Source organism: Gallinula chloropus (assembly GCF_964237585.1).
Source record: "Gallinula chloropus genome assembly, chromosome: 1".
NCBI lineage: Eukaryota > Metazoa > Chordata > Aves > Gruiformes > Rallidae > Gallinula > Gallinula chloropus.
Genome location: NC_140085.1, coordinates 62,688,556 through 62,705,678, shown reverse-complemented (window position 1 = coordinate 62,705,678; position 17,123 = coordinate 62,688,556). Strand labels below are relative to the sequence as shown.

Genomic DNA, 17,123 nt, shown 5'->3' with positions numbered 1-17,123 from the left:
CACCATAAAACTACAAGCAATTGCTCGTTTTCAATAATATCTCTGAGAGTGGCAGCATTCCAGTTTAGACAAAGTGCTCTAAATGATCAAAAGTGGTGCTGATCTTTTAAAACATTTTGCTGAATATTAAGTTTTTCTTCCTTCTTGAGACAAAAAGCATTTTTAACAAGTTTATAACGGGTATCATATTCCCTCTTACCAACAAAAAAGTAAAAAGAATCACGTTGAAATTCAGATTCACGTGGATATCTGGCTGATGATCAGACTTCTTTTCAACCCCTTGGTTTCACTGCAGCTGGGGCAATCCCTATGCTATTCTATTACCACACCCCTGAATAATGAAGGGAATAGAAGATTATAGTCACAGCCCTAAATAATGAAAGGAACCAACGTCCAGCCATTTTCAAGAGCCTTTTAGTGTATCCAGATTCTGAACGTGAGCTATTTTGCATGACAAATACTGTCACAGGTGCAGACCAAAAGTACTCTGCAGCTTTGCTTAAAAGTAAATTACTATCATTCCTGGTTTCCTCGCTTTCCCATTTGAGCTTCAAACTTTATATTTAAAAGACTTTAAGCCAGGCATGAAACTCCACTCCTTTAATATTACAATTTTTCCATGTTATTTTATATAGGGGGCTGTCACATCATGACAACATAAGAAAAAAAATCTGCATCTCTTTATTGTTTCTTGCTGCATCTATTCCTTCACATTAGTCTTCATTATTAGTGTTTAGTGTCAGAGCAAATAAAATTCATGGGTGTTTTTCTGCAGTTGAAACACTAGGTAGAAACATAAGCTTTTTTTACACAGGAAAAGTAAATAAAGTAATTTCTGATTTTCTAGTGAATCTGAGCTGATTACCACCATTTTATAATTACTACTCAGTTTTAACATCAGAATTTTGTTTCCAGCAATCTACATGTTATATCTTCGTACAACTTCATTCATTCATTACTGGAGTTCAGAGTGGCATTAATTTTAATTTCTCCTTGCATTTTAAAATTTCTTTTCAAATATACACAATATCTCTGCTTAACAAGCAGCTGTTCAGGTGTTAAAACAACACTGAATTAGCTATCCATTTTGAAAGCAGCCCCTATATGTGGTGGCTTAAAGTCTTAATTGTCTTCATGTCAAGACATATTTCACATATTTAATTCCTATAGGGAGTTCCCGTGATTGCCATCAAGTTACCCTTGACAACTACTGCACATAGCTGTGCTGTAGATGGCAGTGTTTCACGCAGCTCAGCTCTCTACCTTAACCTGCCGTTAACCAGCACAATACACGGAATATACTGCCAGGTGGTACAAGAACCTTGAACTTAAGCGTTTGCAGAACACACCATACATAAGAAAGCGTTTAAGATGTATTGATTTGAAAAATAAAACCTTGGTCCCTCCTCAGCTAACTGGCTAAAGACATGTACCATAAAACATAAGGATTTTAAGTTACTGCAGGTGAGAACATCTTTAAGATGCACTATAAAGCGTTCCTGCATATGGCATTTGAGCACGCTCAAGGCATTTTACTCCAGCTGACCAAAACCAGTTTTCTGTAATAGCCTCAAATCCCTAACTAGAAAGTGCTGTTCTGTTGTAGGAGGGTACACCTGGATCCTCCCATTCTGCCTAGAAATCAGGACATGGACTTTCCAGAAGATACCAGGCTGCACAGCAAACGTCTGAGTTTCACACTAATCTCACCAACTCCTTTCTTTACGTTGCCCCCAGTCTGTCAGCAACAAGCTTTCCATACAGAACCTCTCAGTAGCAGTCACTTCTGTCTGAAAGGGGACTTTGCCCACTCCATGACACGCACAACGTGTACTTCACAAAAATGAACCGGTGCTCACTCCTGGAAAACACAACAGGCATTCAGGTATATATTGCCTTGACCAATTGTAATTCCCTTTCTTCCTAAAATTTTAACTGGAGTTCTTTGCTTAAAAGTAAATTACTGCAGTGCTATATCCCACTGCTACAAGTCTTACAGATTCAATTATGAAAGAGCACAACTATAAAAAAATCCCACGCCGCTATCGCAGTAGGTTCATTTTTATTTCATAATGGGTTCATATTTATTTCATAATGGGTAGAAAAACAGCTCAATCACTAGCAAGTCAATAGTTTTAGGAACAACCTCAACAGTAATTTCAGTGCCCCCTCTCCTCCTCCCAGCTAAAAACTCCCTCCCAGCTGTCAGCCCCATTATGCATCTCAAGCAAATTACATGAATGCTAGCTCAAACAGGTTCTCCCAGGACACCAAGCACAAGAGCTTCTCATCATTGTGCTCACAAATCAGAATTCATAAGAGACCAGCACTTCCACTCCCTGTGAGAAGGGACAGCCTGCTTCTCTTAAGAGCAAAATCACTGTCATCGCTACTCAGCAAAACATTTGGTAGAAAGTACAAGAGGCATGAAACAGCAGAAAGGGTGATGAAGGAGGAGCAGAGACAAGATACAATAATGAAGATGCCATGCATCTTCTTGGATGGTGTTTAATCCTGCTACTCTGTCGTTAAGCCTGTGAATGGAACAAAGTCCAAGGCTGCACAGGACAGCAGACTCCTATGACTGCATTCCACCAAAGTATCAGCAGAAAGGCGCCTGCAAACATTGGTCCTAGCAAATGTATTTATACTCGTAACAATCTCCCTGGACACAGTACTGGGAGGAGCAAGAGTGTTACAATTTTTGCTTGTACAGCTTATGCGTGCAGTAATTTGTTTGGGGAGGGAGGATACACTTGCTGACATAAGCACCTCCACTGCTGCTTCTCCCACACTGATACAATAGCATGATCTTTGCCAGTAAAGATTACTGCTCTGCACAGGATCCGAGACATCTAAAACTTCACAACAGCAAAATATGTGAGTATGTTGGCAAGCTCAAATTAGTGAGCATCTGTACTTTTCTCCAGAGAAAATTAAGCAGAAGAACAGAGAAGAACACTACCAGGTTTCTGAGTTGCCAAGACAGGTAGGAGAACAGCCACGAAGAAAACCAAACATGCTTAAATGAAAGAAGAAAAATGAGAGGGGGGTACATCAGGGTAAAGATAAATCTACCATGGACACAGAAGAAGATGGTAAGGCAAGGCAGTCCTGTGTTATGCTAAACAACATGGTTATCCAAGCAGAAACATGAGAATAAAGCTGGGATGGAGAAAAGGCATTTAAAAGTGTCAGACAAGTATAACTGAAACAGTTAATGAACAGAGCAATTGTCTAACATATGGCTATAATAGGACAAATGTGGAAATAGAAAAAACATCATCTTTTTTTAACATTTAAACCAAAAATTACTCTCTAACAGGATGGAGAATAAGCCCACCAAAGCTAAATGAGGCTTTCATTCATATGGATGGCAACAGTAACATTGTGTCACAAGAAGAGGGAAGATACTGAGTGAAGTTGAAAGATTGTATCTACTACACCCTTAAGCAGTAACATAAAACCCCTGTCACCTCTTCTCTCCTCCCAGTCTCAATTCCTGGGACCCTTGACACTGGAAAATGGAGGGAGTATTTAGTGAGGGCATTCAGATTACAAGTTAAAACCCTGATAACATACACACACCTTCCTTTACACAGGTCTTTTCCCAAGTTTTCACCAACACAGAACTTGTTTAGTAACTAATTGTCACTACTCTAGAGTTTCCGCTGTCTGGGCTGCAGAGGGTCAGCTACAAGTCATGAAAACACAGGCTGCTCCCTGGCCAAAAAAAGAAGAAAACAAACAAACAAACAAACAAAAAACCAAAACAAAACCCCAAAACACCTCCTTTCATCCAAGAATTCACAGACAGATGCTCAAATTCAAACATCATCTCTATCAAGGCAATAATTTATATTCAGGAAATGATTCTCCGAGCCAAGACGTTGCTTTTGCAACACTTCCCCCAACACCTTAAAGCCATATGAATCACAACAGATGCTACTCACCTTACAAGAAAGACAACCCAGGGTTCTTAAGCCTGCATTTAAGATAGAAGCATTCACTAAGCAAGCCGTTTACATTTTAATCACCTATGAGAAACTAAGAGTAAAAACGCCCAAAACCTGATTAAATTAATTTGATTGAGACTGGAAATGTAAGCATTTTTTTGTAAACCCACAAAAAGGCTTACAATGAATAATAGTCTAGATTTATGTGCAGTATCTCAGATAATTTTTAGGTATCATTTCTGGACACCATACACTGTGAGTAACATCAAGTCTCTCTCACTCTAGTTTCCCTTTCCTGTACTGGGCCGCCAGCACAAATGGTTTTGTACACACCATCTTCACAAAAGGTCAACTGCCAGACAATAGCCTGTATTCAAAACTTTAAAAATAAAATAAAATTAAGAAGTCATTGGTTTTAGTCTATAGTTCTCATGAATAATAAATACACCTTCACACTACTTACTGAAGATGCAATAAGCCTTAGTTTCCTGAAGTTTAAAACCCAAAAGAGCCAGTGGTTTGAGAGGCCTGAGCCCCCTGTTGTCACTCAGCAAAGCCAAGTGACCACAGTGTTAGTGAGGAGTTAATGGTCTCTTTTTCCAAAAGCAGACCAAGACATGCAGGATCTTCAATGATGTCACGTACAAGGTCTTGATGCAAGTTCTGCTGAAGAACAACAACTACATTAGGATGTGACTTTTAACCACTCGCAGCATTACTGTTTTGCCAGTAAGAATTTCAGAGGGATAATGAATCCTTGTACATGTAGTATGAGGACTCCTCCACAATTTTTTAATAGAGAAAAATTAAGAACAGAGTTCAGAAATAAATCCACATAAGGGAACAAAGAACTGCAATGCAGGAAGGTAAGTGGAACAACATCCACAATGTATTCTTCTGAGCTTCCTACTGGCAAATATTTAAATTATATAGGATGGAAAGATAAATGTTTTCAAAAGAAAGACTACAGGTGATACTTGGAAGCATTCACTTAACAGAGCAATTGAAACAGTACAGCTAAGTGTTGATGTTTGACCTAATCCATTCATGCCCTGACTGTATCTGTGCTGCTTGTATGACAATTAATACAACAAAGGTTATTGCACTATAATTATACTACAACTTAATACAAGTCACCTTCATAAGTGGGCTATATTTACAATAGTAATCTGTCAGTCACAAACAAAATACCAACCACTTTTCATAAAGAGGTATAAAATATAAAAAAAACAATATCAACAAAGTATCACAATTAATAAAATATGTAGTTAAAATATGCATAAACATCTGTTCTGGTCATTTTTTATAAATATTTAAAGACAATAAATGCTACAACAAAGTAGAGTGATTTATTATGTGTGGAAATAACTACCAACCAAGCACAACTACAACCTGGGTGTAGAATGGATTGAGAAGAACTTGGGGGAGTTGGTGGACAAGAAGCTCAACGTGACCCAGCAATGCGCGCTTGCAGCCCAGAAAGCCAGACATGTCCTGGGCTGCGCCAAAAGCAGCCTGACCAGCAGGCTGAGGGAGGTGACTCTGTCCCTCAACTCCACTTAGGTGAGACCCAACCTGGAGTACTGCACCCATCTCTGGGGTCCCCAGCACAAGAAATATATTCAGCTGTCAAAGCAAGGACAGAGGGCCACAAAGATGATCATGGGGCTGGAACACCTCTTCTGTGAAGGCAGGCTGAGAGAGTTGGGGTTGTTCAGCCTGGAGAAAAGAAGGCTCCATGGAGACCTTAGAGCAGCCTTCCAGTACCTGATGTGTCCTACAAGAAAGCTGGACAGGGACTGTTTAAAGGGCAGGTACTGACAGGACAAGGGGCACTGGGTTTAAACTGAAAGAGGGGAAGGATGTTTATATTAGATATTACAGAGAAATTCTTCACCATAAGAGAGGTGAGGCCCTGGCACAGGTTGCCCGGAGAAGCTGTGGCTGCCCCCACCCTGGCAGTGTTCGTGGGCCAGACTGGGTGGGGCTTTGGGAAACCTGGTCTAGTGGAGAGTGTCCCTGCTCATGGCAAGGAGGGGTTGGAACTAGACAGTCTTAATGTCCTTTCCAACACAAACGAGTCTGTGACTTTATCATCTGTAGTGGTAAATCAAGCTCTGTCTGAGGCTGCAAAGTAAGTAGAAATCAAGCTCTGTCTGGGAAGAAAACAGCAATCAACAAAATATACAAGGACAACTTTCTAAAGTTCACTGAAGGCAAATACTGTTTATATGTCAATAACAGGGAAAAAAGTACTAAAGCTTGTTTTAATTCAACAAGAACATGGCTCTGAAAACCAGAGTAACACAATTCGTGACCTGTGATCTGACAGTGACCAGAACAGGTCTTCTACAAATTTAAAAAGCAAAATAAACTCAAGAAAAACCAAACCTTTCACAGGCGGCCTCATTTCCTTATACCAGTTGTCAGTTTACATAAAAAGAAAGCATGTTTTCCTGTTTCAAGCTGAGAACCAAATGGAGCTGATCATTATGCCTAACAAGAATATTTTCTTTTATGCTGAGAGTGGAATATTAAGCACTGTTCTTTAAAGCACCGACAGTAAGCATGTATAGTTAATATTTAATTCAAGCAGTGAGATAGTACAGACCCATCTGTATACTCAGGTTTATTTTTCACCAGTTTTCCCCTCATTTTACGGGGCAAACTGATGCTCTCCATTCTTTTTTCTACCTTGATAAACTTTCTACACAATGCTTCTTTCCTTCAGCAGGTTTTCTTTTTTAATGAAAGGAGAACTTTCTCATCAAGGGAGAATGTTCATTCATTATCATTGACAATTTCAAAAATCCATCTTAAAAATCTCTCTTTACACTTAGAAACTTTGTGCATTATTCAGATTGAAGCGACTTTTGTGTAGAGGAGGTTTCTTGTTGTGTGCAAACATCACAGGCCTTAAATCCATGTTTTCCCTAACCATAGGGGTTGGAAGGGACCTCCAGAGATCATCGGGTCCAACCCCCCTGCCAAAGCAGCTCCCTAGGACATACTGCACAGAGAGGCATCCAGATGGGTCTTGAATATCTCCAGAGAAGGAGACTCCACCACCTCCCTGTGCAGCCTGTCCCAGGGCTCTGTCACCCTCACTGTGAAAAAGTTCTTCCGCATGTTGGTGCGGAACTTCCTGTGCTCCAACTTGCAGCCATTGCCCCTTGTCCTGTCCCCACAGACCACTGAAAAGGGGCTGGCCAAAATGTCTATAGCTGATCTTTTAACACCGTTGTTTGCATTAAGATTCATGCAGTCCCTTTTCAAGGCAGCACAGGTTAGTGACAATTAAGTCATTTGCAAACTAGAATAAAGGTACTGTTTTTACAAACAGCAAGCAGTAAATCTTCATAGGTACAAGTTAGTGCGGGGTCCTTAATGCTGCAAGCCAAGATTGAACTGTCAGCTTATTGGCTTCTCTCTGCAATCACCAAAACCACATTTTAATCGCTGATGAGATTTTAATTTGATCACTAAAGAATAGTACAAGATAGGACATATTTCCTGTACTGAGATGACAGTCACGTGAATCTTTCAGCCCCCAACAGGTTGCAATGGACAGCCTAGCAAAATCTTTAGTGTCAATTTTGAAGCTAGAATTACTGGCTTAGAATTGCAACTGCTTCTCATGTATTGTGCAGAGTCAATGAAGATTTTTTTTTTGGGGGGGGATGGGGGTGGGTGTCCAAAGGTAAAGCAAAGAGGTACCTTGAAAGCCCACAATTTGCATCATACAGATTAATCAAAGTTGCTTTATTTATCGATACAAAAAGCTGTTTTTTTCCAAAGGAGAGTGGAAATAACACGAAGGATTACAGGTCATGGCTACCCCTAAAACCCAGCTGAAAGCCTTGCCCAGAGGTTTGCCAGCTGCCTGTTTACAGCTTATCTGCTTCCAATGCATTACTACTACACTTATTTTACACACAGAAATATATGCACTTAAACATGCAGAATATGTTTAACAGGTTAAGCAAGTCCTTGAAGTAAAGAAGATACTACATAGGCACTCTCTGTATCACATACAGACTGCACAGACAAGCATACTGCTAAAAAAACCCTGAATAAACAACACTCAGTCACCTCCCTCAGCTAGTAGATCTCCACAGTCTGAGCTATCTAGAGGGAATAGAAGGTTATGATCATGCCCTCTCCTAAAATGATAATCTTCTGAAATCAGCTAGAGCCATGATTAGTCAGTGCCCAGAGTTACAAGAAATGAGACAGAAAATTCCCTGCAGCAATTTAACCATTATCTGTGTAGGAGACCAAGGCAGGAGAAAGCTGGTTAAGTAACCAACGAAATCATAACAGGTAGTGTAGCTGGATTTGCAGAAGAAATTAGGTTGTATCACAAGAAAACAGTAATCCCAGATGTCTGTTCCTCAGTAAAGCTAACAAGCAGAAGGCCCTCACCATCCTGTGGATGAAGAGGAGCAAAAAGGCCACTTTTTGCCATTAGGTTAGGAACATGATGCAATTCATCTTTGCTCCCAAAAAAATAGTCCTCTCTTAGTGATATGCACATTACATTCACCTTCAGTAGGTCAGATGTCAGCTACAAGAATAGCCAGATGCTCAGCCACAATGATTTAACCCTACCTGCTGCTTCAGGTAAAAATGTAACAGCCTTACTCAATCCTCTTACTGCACCCCTTTCTGCCACTGTGCTACCCCAGCCCCCCAATTACCATAACTTCCATGGCATTGCCTGAATTGCAGAAAGACTGTGATCATGGGGGAAAAGAATAACACAATACCAGAGAGAGCCAAGGAGCACCCTAAGCTCTCCCTGTAAGAAATGGAATAGCAGAATAGCACACACCTGATTCAGAGACTTACTCACAGTCTGGCAACCAGAGAGCTGGAAATCACACAGTTCTAAGCACTGTTATTGACCCTGAAATTTACTGCTGCAGACCTTGGATCTTGGCTCCCCAACACAAGACCATCGTCTGATGCACCGACCGCTCTCTTTCCCTCCTCTACCCAAAATGTTAAGAGACCATTAAGAAGAATAAGCACTAAGAGAAAAGAGCATTTCTGCATTAATTGCTGCTGCAGCATAACCAATTACTCAATTTTATGACTCACACTAACAAAATTTAATGTATTATCCAAAATTTGGTAGAACCCTGTATACTATACTCAGAATAAATGTACGTTGGCTGTACAGTGCATGCAACAAGCCCAGAGATACCAGTCAAAGCCAAATTATCACTGGATTTGCCCCAGATTTACAGTGCAAAGACTTGAAGTTGAGCTGATGCGTTGTACCACCACGTGCTAAATGTCAGTTGGAAAGAAACTGAGTTGTCGGGAACGATGAATTCACACTGAGTCAATGTCTGTTTCTCATCCAAGTCTACAGAACTTTTCCTCCCAATCACACTAGCTATTGAGATCTTTAACAAATAATCTTATAGATTCACAGGGGTTTTTTTATTTTTAACTCTGCTTCAGCTTCTCAGCAAACTTTGTTTCCTCCAGACCTGGATTAAATATATTAGTAATTACTCAAAGATTGTTTGCTAAAAGGAACAACAGCTGTGCCACTTTTCTTCAATTCTTGTAATTTTCATCATGTTAATACTTCAACTTGAGGCCACTCCTATACTTTTAGGAGTGGCGTATTAGAAAAAGTTAAAGCTTCCTTTAGTTAGCATCCTCTATGCATCACCCTAAGGTCAGTGGATATTATATTCTGTAACTATGCACAGACTATGTATTAGTAAGATTAATAAGATCAGCATGTTTTAAGTATTTAAAGTTGAGTGGGTTTTTTTTTTTAAATACTCAGTCTCCTAGATTGTAAAGAAAAAAAAAGTAATTATAATAATTCAGTAATCTTGAGTGTCTAATAGTCCCTCAAAAAGAGCCGTGCAGCAGCTTCCAGGACTAGTGGATAAACAGGGTAACACTTGCACTAGTCATATTAGAGCATAGAGCAGTGACCTTCCAAAAACATTATACATCCACCTATTCAGGGGAGAAAGAGGCCCAGCTTCTAAAGGGCTTGGTTGACTTCATAGGCTATCTTTACCTGGAGATGACCGAAAATGGAGGGAGGGGGAAAGGGAAACTTCCCTGGTCCCCCACACGACCTGCACCCAGCACCCCTCCCAGCAGCTACCTTTGGTTTAGCTCCCAACAGTAACCCCAGGGACGCCGGGCTCAGTGAAGCACACACACAAAGGCGGCTTCATGCGCAGCTGCCAGGGTGGCAGATGGCAGCGCACACAAGGAGCCAGCGCTACCACCACCTTCCTGCACAAGGAGCGCAGAGATTATCTGTGTCTGCCCACAGGTTGAGAGACACCCCGATGACAAACTGTACGGAAGGACAAATAAACGAATCCCAATCAATCAAATGAGCTGCCTCATTGTCGTGCTACATGTGTGAGGGTGGGGATGAGGGGGAAGAAAAAGTTAAACAGGTCAAGCAGAATAAGTCCCAAATAATATGGACTGCATTATATACATTAAGTCATAATACATTTGTTTCAAACAAAACATTTTCCAAGCGTTATGCAATTGATTGCACTACTCTAAATGGATATTGTAAGCTGGCTCGGTTCAGAGACACAAATTTGTTCTTGTGATTGCTTTCCACTGGAAAAAATACTGGAAGAAACATCACAAGAGCTCTGAGTTATGTAAAAGAAACTGCTTACATCAGAAGCCTTATAATGGAGCTCTTATCAGACAAAGTAAAGTCACAAAAGGAAAGAGACTGGCAGCCTTCTAGAGCCACGTTAAATATTTGTTTTCAGACTGTAGCCCTTCTCTTCTACCAGTCCTCCAGTGACCAACAATGGTAAACCAGCTCTCCTGGTACAGTACAGGGCTGCAGGAATCAGCTCCCACAGTTGCAACACAACAAACTGCAGTTTACGCAGACTCGCCGGCTTCATGTCTGAACAATATCCAGGATTTACTTTACGCAGCTAAGAGTTGCACTAAAACCTCCTCTGCAAACAAACTGCTGCTGCCTTCTCCTCTGGGCAGCACCAGCATCCCACCGCATGGGGAACACGACCCTGACCCTGCTCCTATCCACCCCGCATCCCCACACACGGAGGAGCACACCACTGCAGGTCCCTTGGGCAGCCACCTCTGAGACGGGCCTGGAACGGACAGCTTGTGCAAGTGGACTTCTTCCAAGAGCTCTGTGTGACAGAGAGTGGTGTTTTACCCACGGAATCCATGCCACAGTACTGGTATCACCTGCAGAAACAGACCATAGAGGACTCCTCGTGCTATGGCCTGTTTCAAAGAAGACATGGGAGCTCTTACGCAGGTATTTACATCAGAAGTTAACACAAGATTAAAGAAAAAGTATGTCATTTAGTACTGAAGTTATTGCTAAGATAAATAAAGCATTCCTAAAACAAGTTAAGCCCAAGCCACAGTCAAATACCCAACTCAGTTCACTGGACCACCCACTTACTACCACACATAAATGTATCAATATCAAAACCAACCTATTTTCTTCTGATGCGTAATTCCCTTAACAGCTACAACCATCAACCAAAGAAAGCCACCTACAGTATGCATGCTTCCCTCAGCTGTGCAAGAACACTAAATTCAATAAATGTATTTTTTCACATGTTTAAATGTCCAATAATATACCTGTACTGCCAAGTCCAAGCCTTTCAAAAAGCAGCCTCCTGGTCTTTAGAGCAACCTTCAAAATCCTATGGCTTCAGTTTGCAGGCAAGGAAAAGAGAATGTGCTGTTTCCAGTTACCTCAACTGAATAGTCACATTAACAGCTTCTGCAGTACTACAACATAAACACTGGGTGACAGGATTACCGCACTGAAAAATGCAGGAACATACAGATAGCATATGAAGTAGCCCAAGCTTATATGCAACAGGAACGCTTTAAAATGGATGAATGAACAGTTGAAAGAGAGAAGAAAAAGATCAGACACACAAACTCCCATATTGTGTCAAAGTCACTGGAACTTTAAGAACTTCCAGAGGGACAGATGTAGAATTTTTAGTGGAAGAAGGATCAGTGCTGCGCCGTGTGTTGAGGGAACAAGCTGAGATAAAACCTCACCTCCACAATTAAGAGTGTGAAGAAATTGAGGTTTATTTATTCCTCTCCTAACACAAGTCCAAGCTACTTCCTCAAAACGAAAATCTCACTTCCCAAATGCCTTTTACCATCTGTCAAACAGTTTTAGCTGCTCTCAAGAGGCTTCTTAAGCTACTATATACTTTACATCTGCAACAGATTTTCCTGTTGTAGAGTACAGATGGAATAAAACATTGTTTTGTAACAAACATAGCAAAACACTGCACTGGATTTCAACTGTGAACAAACCAGAACCAGTTATCATGAATAAAATACTTCTGACTAATATATCTGCTGCTAATCAACGCCCTAATACAAGCACCATTTCTTAAACATCACTCAGTTTACGGGGCTCAAGACTGCACATACTCTCTCCTTTTAAAAGTCAATGTCAGTCCCCAAAATGCTGAGCTCCACCCAAGTCTCTGTACTACAGTATGAAAGTACAAAAACTAATTGAGGCAAATTATCAGCAAATCATGCACCCTGCTGCTCCCAGATGCTGGCCGAGTGTGTGTTTTATGATACAGCTACGCACAGCTGCTTCTGTCTCTTAACTCCCAGAGTTTCTAAGGCAAAGAAACTGTCCCCTTTGTTGAAAGTTAATTTATAAAACATCCCCAAAATTATGCACATTCTTCAAGCCCAAGTCCACAAAGCAGCAACAATGTATCTCCTATACAAATTCCCAGTATCACAGAGACTAATGTTTATTTTTCAGAGTAAATTAACTTAATTTTTTCTGCATTCTGGTTACAGGTAGACCTTCCAACACCTAGAAAACTTGTGAAAGTCACACAGATCACAGTATTTGCTCTTACACTTTCAAAAGAAGCAAGAGGCTTACCAAGCTCTTTATGTTGGTCCAGCTGCAAACTCTGAGCCTGGCGCTCCAACTCTACATTAGTGGAAGAACCATAAGTAGCAGAGGGAAGGAAACTATTGGCAGGCTGAAGTTAAAGAGAGAGGTTATGAACTTCTCCCAAAACATAAGACAATAGCAAAAGAAATCACTCTAGCAAATCCAGAAATAATCAAAAATTAAAAAAAAAAACCCAACCCAAAAAACCCCCAGTCAAGATCTTTTGGAAAAAAACTTTTTGTTCTGTTGTGGGTTTTTTCTTTAAAGAACCAAAAAAACCCCATCAAGACTGTGCCTGTCATCTCTTGTATCTTAAGGGTTGTATTTCTGAATTATATTACCATCAGCTACTTGTTATAGTAAGAGTTAATTGAAAAGGTTGCCTAAGGAAGCAGAAAAGCTTTATTCATTGAACATCTTTACAACCCTGTTAGAATGGGTGGGAAAAAAACCCCCAACAAATAAAAAAAAAACAAACCCCAAACCACCAGTTTACTCAGTAAAGAACTGACATTTAGAAATGTTATTTTTTACTTCCTCACCAGTTCACCAAAACAACTTGGGTGAAGAACCATGCTGCTTCACTTCCTGTAAAAACAGGGACTGTATAAACTCACCTCAAAAACCTTTCAGCCACTGCTCCCCTCCTCCCCAACAGCACAGAGGTAATATCTCTGTTAACAGCATACTGTATGACGAATCACGAGTTACTAACCCAGATGTCCACGTTACAGTTTGGGGAATAGGATCATCAGCTTCTGTGTTGGTACTTCTTCTATCACATTGTACATACTGAAGAAAACCCACTTTTATGTAGTAAGACTATCCTATTTGCAAAATACCCCAACCTCAGCTCTGTTTCTTCACTGAAGGCCATCTTCTGTCTTTCTTCACAATTCTCTGGTTCGTTGAACACTATAAATTGTTCTTCTGCGTTTCAGTGTAAATTTGAGTAACTCGGAGGTTGATGTACAGTCATTAAAAAAAAACCCAACCAAAAAAAAAAACCCTACCAAACCACACTGCTTGGCCCATTGGGAAGATCTGACTATGTTTAGTCAAATTTATGTCGTTTCTGCAACAAAATTATTTTCCATTCTAAACCAGAAATCCAGAAACCAACAGGTAAATTATTTGACAGACAGCCTAAAGCCACAGAAATTTGACAGCGTGGGGGAGGGAGAAGGGAAAAAAAGCCCTTAGAAAGCTCCCCCTCCAGGCTTTGGGAAACAGAAGTTGTGGGAAATGCAGTGACAGGGCAGGTGATAAACCAACAGTTGGTGAAGAGATGAAAAACTGACTCACAGTTTACTCAAAGCTGGCTGAGGGCTCTATGCAAAGATTTACTGGGTGGAGAGGGGTTTGAAACACAACTTCACAGAACACAAAACATGCATAGCTTCTTGTACTAGGCAACTCCACAAACACTTCTTTGAAAGCATAAGAGCAGACAAAAGAAAAAGGTTAAGCACTACATCACCTAAAACCCTTCTTGATCATTTCCACAGAATTTTAAAAAAAGCAACCTAAAAACCCCCAACAATCCTCAATAAACTTCACACGTAATTACTTTCTATTCATTTCGGCATTTTATTTCCCTTTGGAGTAAGAGCCTGAGCCAATACAGTAAGGGGTAATGAAAGAGTATCAGTCTGACTTTTTGTCCCCTTCAGTTCCCTGTAAAAACTGTACAGGTCCAACGTTTTTTTCTGTGACATAAGAAAACTCCTCCTTGCATTGTAAAAGTTAACAAACTTTACCAAGCATTTATAAAACAGAGCTTAAAGCACCCCAAGAAGTTCACGCCTGTGGCAGAAAGACAAGCTGGACGGCCTTTTACTGCAGTCAGTTTTTAACTAATCTGACAGAGCAGCGTGTTTCAAAGGAGCTCTTTCCCTAACCCATGATTAAAGCAGGAGAAAGATCTATCCATTACTAGGCCTAAGCTGTGTCAGTCACAAGTTCAGTTTACTTATATCTTCGCAACGCCACAACAACAGATAAGAAGCAGCCAATGAGCCCACAAGTGACTAAATAGCACAGCTGGTTTTCTCAGCTAGTCTGGATTTTGAAGCAGGCCACAATAAACCAACACCTGGAAAGGTGGGCTCTACAGATGACTTTTAAAAGTCGTATGTTCACAAAACAGATTACTTCAGAGCCCAGGAATTCTGCGGAAAAAAACTAGTCCGTGGCTAAAACAACAAACCTCCTGAGAAGTCTGCAGGGGACTCTAAACTGAAACAAGGCACAGAGAATTTTACCATTCCCTTTGACAGCTGCTTGAGAGCCAACAAGTGAAATCAAGTCGTTCCCTTCCCCCACCTTCTGCATTTAAGACCAGTACTGTAACAACTCTAAACTCTCCCTAGCTGGAGAAGAGCTCTGACGAAGCCAAGCAGGGAGCAACACCCCTCCCTCCACACACGCTAACTAACTGTACCGACCGCTGACTTCTCAAAACTTCGGAAATCAAGTTGATACTAAACAAGCATCAGCTGGTCCTCAACTGTGGCAACACTGAGCGGATCAAACAGATCGATGTGCTGGCTCTGAATAGGCTGAAGTGATAAGCAAACTTCCAGGCGAAAACCAGCAGCTTGAGAAGGTTTCCTGCCCTCAGTCCCGAGAACTCTGTTTCCTTTGGGCAGCAAGTCACAAGTACCTCACGCCTGAGACCTCTTCGGTGACACGCAGGGAATTGACGGCTTTCCCCCTTTCGGAAAAGGAACTCGATACTGCGTTTCTGTAACACGCGGTTTACGAATAGTATTTATCTCAAGCGGACGCCCGAAGCTCACCTGACTCGCCACCGAGTGCGTCAGGCAGGGCGCCTCTGGACAGCCCAAGGAGCGCGGGGTCTTTTGGAAGCCCGCCGCTTACCAGGCCTGCTCCTAAAGACACAGCACAGCGCGCCGGCAGCCCTAAGGGACCGGCGGCAGTGACGGGGGCTCAGGTTCCATCCCCCCCCGGGCGTGACTCGGTCTGAAGATCGCTTTCCCAGCCTGGGAGGGGAAGGCGCGTACCGACCGCCACAGCAGCCAAATTCTGCCCGCAGCCGGTACCTGACCGGGCTGCCCTGGCAGCGCGGCGCGAATCCTCCCGGGCTGGAAGCGTGAGCACGGCGGCTACTAACAGCCAGTCCCTGACGGAGAAGCGGCTTCGAAGCCCAAAGCTGCGCGGGGGGCGCGCTGCCGCTCCAAAACAAAACCGAGCTTTACAACCCCGCTACGCCCGGACCGCAGCACCCCGGCACGGCGCTCGGCTGCCCGGGCACCGCTCAGCGCGCATCCGTCCCGAGTTCAGCCACGACCACCGCACCCTTCTCTGCCTCCTCTCCCCGTCCCCGGGTGGGCGCCAGGCCGAGCCGCTGCCGGAGACCCCGGGGAGACGGCGGGGGGGAGGGGGCTCCCAGAACCCCGCTCCCGCCCAGGAGACCGCGGGGAGGCGGCACCCGGCGACACTCTCCTGACACCGCCGGCAGCACAGCACCGGCGGGGACCCGAGCGGCACCGCGACCACACCGTCGTCCCCCCCCCCGCCACAGTGCCCCGTGGCGGCAGCTGCGGCGCTGCCCCACGCCCCGCACCGACCGCTGCGGCACGGGCAGGAGCTTCGGCCCAGGGCCCGACGAAGCGAGCGACCCCCGCCCCCCCGAACCCTCTCTCTCTCACCTCTCTCTCCCCGCGGGCAGGTCCCGGCGGGAGGCACGGCGCGATGCGGCTACGGGTGCGGAGGGAGGGGTGGGGGCGGTGGCCGGGACCCCTCCCCTCCCCGCCGCGAGCTCCGCCTGCCGCGCGCGGCACCGAGCGCTGCTTCCCTCTCTCTCTCCCGCGCGCGCGCGCTCCCCGCTCTCTCACCACCCCCTCCCTCCCTCCCTGAGCACGGCGCCCGGTCGCCGTTTGATCCCCTCATCCGCCGCGGCGGGCGCGAGCGCAGGCGCGCCCCGCCCCGTCAGGCGGTGGCACCGCCCCTATTGCTCCGGGCGGCCGTCACCGCGGTCCCGGGTCCGTGAGCCCGCTGGAAGAGCTGGGGAGGCAGGACATGGTTCGCTGTAGGGGCGGCCGGGCGGGCTTAAGGCAGGAAGGAAGCCAGGGAGCCGCTGTGGCGGGGGCATAACGGGTTCGCGCCTGTGAAACGGCTGCGCGGGGAACACGAAGGAACAAAAGGCTCAGGACAATCCCACGGGCAAGACTTGGGAGAGAGGCCGA

The 17,123-nt window shown here is 43.6% G+C and overlaps 1 protein-coding gene across 1 annotated transcript in view; it reads right to left on the bottom strand.

The window, feature by feature from the left end:
- OSBPL8 (oxysterol binding protein like 8) overlaps nucleotides 1-16,727 on the bottom strand; it is an 87,344-nt gene extending 70,617 nt beyond the window's left edge. Inside the window, exon 1 of the mRNA XM_084263717.1 lies at nucleotides 16,587-16,727. The gene's annotated coding sequence lies outside the window, so the exon portion shown is untranslated. The remainder of the gene's footprint in view (nucleotides 1-16,586) is intronic.
- Nucleotides 16,728-17,123: the final 396 nt, after the last annotated feature.